Source organism: Syngnathus floridae, unplaced genomic scaffold, assembly GCF_059516105.1.
Source record: "Syngnathus floridae isolate MCC-2025c unplaced genomic scaffold, RoL_Sflo_1.0 HiC_scaffold_25, whole genome shotgun sequence".
Classification (NCBI taxonomy): domain Eukaryota; kingdom Metazoa; phylum Chordata; class Actinopteri; order Syngnathiformes; family Syngnathidae; genus Syngnathus; species Syngnathus floridae.
This window is the reverse complement of record NW_028284054.1, coordinates 1,132,501-1,136,418: the sequence shown is the minus strand read 5'-3', so window position 1 is coordinate 1,136,418 and position 3,918 is coordinate 1,132,501.

Below are 3,918 nucleotides of genomic sequence, written 5' to 3'. Positions count from 1 at the left end.
GAAGGCGGATAGGAAGTCAAGCTAGTCCCGCCGGCTGGTCCGCGGGCCATTTAGGGTCCCGCGAGTTACCGGTCGCGGCCCGGAATTCTGGCCGACTTGGGAACCAGCGAAGGCGGATGGGTGGTCACCGAGGTCCCGCCGGCTGGTCCGCGGGCCATTTAGGGTCCCGCAAGTTAGCGATCGCGGTCCGGAATTCTAACCGGCCGGGGACCACCGCGAGGCGGATGGGTCTTCACCGAGGTCCCGCCGGCTGGTCCGCGGGCCATTTAGGGTCCCGCGAGTTAGCGATCGCGGTCCGGAATTCTAGCCGGCCGGGAACCACCGCGAGGCGGATGGGTGCTCACCGAGGTCCCGCCGGCTGGTCCGCGGGCCATTTAGGGTCCCGCGAGTTACCGATCGCGGTCCGGAATTCTACCCGGCCAGGGACCACCGCGAGGCGGATGGGTCTTCACCGAGGTCCCGCCGGCTGGTCCGCGGGCCATTTAGGGTCCCGCGAGGTACCGATCGCGGTCCGGAACTCTAGCCGGCCGGGGACCACCGCGAGGCGGATGGGTCTTCACCGAGGTCCCGCCGGCTGGTCCGCGGGCCATTTAGGGTCAAATCATATCAAAATGTCATTCTCCGGGTGCGTTCCTCCTCGCTTCGTAAGCCGAACGAGGCTTCCAGAGCCCCGGTTAAGCGTTTTACGCGGCCCGCCGAGCCTCCACAGCACCTCCAGCCGGTTCTCATGAGGCTTTCCTCCTAACTCTTGACGCCCGAGGAGGCTTCCAGAGCCTCGGCTAAGTGTTTTACGCGGCCCGCTGGACTTCCACAGCACCTCCAGCCGGTTCTTATGATGATTTCCTCCTCACTCTTGACGCCCGAGGAGGCTTCCAGCGCCCCGGCTAAGCGTTTTACGCGGCCCGCTGAGCTTCCAGAGCACCTCCAGCCGGTTCCACGGGTGCTTTCCTCCTCACTCTTGAAGCCCGAGGAGGCTTCCAGAGCCTCGGCTAAGCGTTTTACGCGGCCCGCTGAGCTTCCACAGCACCTCCAGCCGGTTCTCATGATGCATTCCTCCTCACTCTTTAAGCCGAACGAGGCTTCCAGAGCCTCGGCTAAGCGTTTTACGCGGCCCGCTGGACTTCCACAGCACCCCCAGCCGGTTCTTATGATGCTTTCCTCCTAACTCTTGACGCCCGAGGAGGCTTCCAGCACCCCGGCTAAGCGTTTTACGCGGCCCGCCGAGCTTCCACAGCACCTCCAGCCGGTTCTCATGAGGCTTTCCTCCTAACTCTTGACGCCCGAGGAGGCTTCCAGAGCCTCGGCTAAGCGTTTTACGCAGCCCACTGAGCTTCCACAGCACCTCCAGCCGGTTCCCCCAGTACTTTCCTCCTCACTCTTTAAGCCGAACGAGGCTTCCAGAGCCCCGGCTAAGCGTTTTACGCGGCCCGCTGGACTGCCAGAGCACCCCCAGCCGGCCCTCACAATGCTTTCCTCCTAACTCTTGACGCCCGAGGAGGCTTCCAGAGCCCCGGCTAAACGTTTTACGCGGTCCGCTGAACTTCCAGAGCACCTCCAGCCGGTTCCCCGGCTGCTTTCCTCCTCACTTTCTAAGCCGAACGAGGCTTCCAGAGCCCCGGCTAAACGTTTTACGCGGCCCGCTGAGCTTCCACAGCACCTCCAGCCGGTTCCACGGGTGCTTTCCTCCTCACTCTTGACGCCCGAGGAGACTTCCAGCACCCCGGCTAAGCGTTTTACGCGGCCCGCTGAGCTTCCAGAGCACTTCCAGCCGGTTCTCCGGGTGCTTCACTCCTCACTCTTTAAGCCGAACGAGGCTTCCAGAGCCTCGGCTAAGCGTTTTACGCGGCCCGCTGGACTTCCAGAGCACCTCCAGCCGGTTCTCATGATGCATTCCTCCTCACTTTCTAAGCCGAACGAGGCTTCCAGAGCCCCGGCTAAGCGTTTTACGCGGCCCGCTGAGCTTCCAGAGCACCTCCAGCCGGTTCCCCGGGTGCATTCCTCCTAACTTTCTAAGCCGAACGAGGCTTCCAGAGCCCCGGCTAAACGTTTTACGCGGCACGCTGAGCTTCCAGAGCACCTCCAGCCGGTTCCCCGGGTGCATTCCTCCTCACTTTCGAAGCCGAACGAGGCTTCCAGAGCCCCGGCTAAGCGTTTTACGCGGCCCGCTGAACTTCCACAGCACCTCCAGCCGGTTCTCCGGGTGCTCCCATCCTCACTGTTTAAGCCGAACGAGGCTTCCAGAGCCCCGGCTAAGCGTTTTACGCGGCCCGCCGAGCTTCCACCGCACCTCCAGCCGGTTCTCATGTTGCATTCCTCCTCACTCTTGACGCCCGAAGAGGCTTCCAGAGCCCCGGCTAAGCGTTTTACGCAGCCCGCTGAGCTTCCACAGCACCTCCAGCCGGTTCCCCGGGTGCTTTCCTCCTCACTGTTTAAGCCGAACGAGGCTTCCAGAGCCCCGGCTAAGCGTTTTACGCGGCCCGCCGAGCTTCCACCGCACCTCCAGCCGGTTCCCCGAGTGCTTTCCACCTCACTTTCTAAGCCGAACGAGGCTCCCAGCACCCCGGCTAAGCGTTCTCCGCGTCCGGGTGATCTTCCCGGAGCTTGTAACGGGGAAATGCCTCCCTCCAGCGGACACGGAGAGAAATTACACCGCCTCTCGCACAGAGGCGGGTAAACGGCGGGAGTAACTATGACTCTCTTAAGGTAGCCTGACTTGACATCTCTTTAACGGTTCGTGGATAAATACATGATATATACAACTTATGCTCGCATTTACAGCCAAATAATACAAAATGAGCATTCGGTTATAAACATGGTATTCATAATGTTTATAGGTGATGTTAATATTTATATGTTTAATGTTTATAGGTGATGTTAATATTTATATATTTAATGTTTATAGGTGATGTTAATATTTATATATTTATTTTGTACATCATGTTACAGTTATACGACACTCGCTATTGGATCATGATGTGATCATGTCGGCGGGAGTCGGCCCGGGCTCCGGGTGAAGAGGCCGAATTCTCGCCACTCGCGGCCGACCGGGGAACCAGCAGAGGCGGACGCATCGCGGCGCGAGAGCCCTTGGCACTTAGAAAAAAATTGGCAAAAGTCGCTCCGGGCTCCAGGTGAAGAGGCCGAATTCTCGCCACTCGCGGCCGACCGGGGAACCAGCAGAGGCGGACGCATCGCGGCGCGAGAGCCCTTGGCACTTAGAAAAAATTTGGCAAAAGTCGCTCCGCGCTCCAGGTGAAGAGGCCGAATTCTCGCCACTCGCGGCCGACCGGGGAACCAGCGAAGGCGGGTAAGCTTTCTATGGAGCCCCGCCGGCTGGTCCGCGGGCCGAACGGGGTCCCGTCACCTACCGACAGCGGACGCCGACCCACGCCCGGCAGGAACCACCGAGAGGCGGACACGCTCTCCGACGAGCCCCGCCGGCCGGTCCGCGGCGGGAAATGCGCCCTCTGGCGGACACGCCGTTGTAAATGAATGGGCTTTGGCACTTAGTGCATTTTCGCAAAAGTTGAACCGCGCTCCGGGCGAAGAGGCCGAATTCTCGCCACTCGTGGCCGACCAGGGAACCAGCGAAGGCGGGTAAGCTCTCAAGAGAGCCCCGCCGGCTGGTCCGCGGGCCAATTATGGTCCCGCGAGTTACCGGTCGCGGCCCGGAATTCTGGCCGACTTGGGAACCAGCGAAGGCGGATAGGAAGTCGAGCGGGTCCCGCCGGCTGGTCCGCGGCGGGAAATGCGCCCTCTGGCGGACACGCCGTTGTAAATGAATGGGCTTTGGCACTTAGTGCATTTTCGCAAAAGTTGAGCCGCGCTCCGGGCGAAGAGGCCGAATTCCCGCTACTCGTGGCCGACCAGGGAACCAGCGAAGGCGGATAAGCTTTCTAGGGAGCCCCGCCGGCTGGT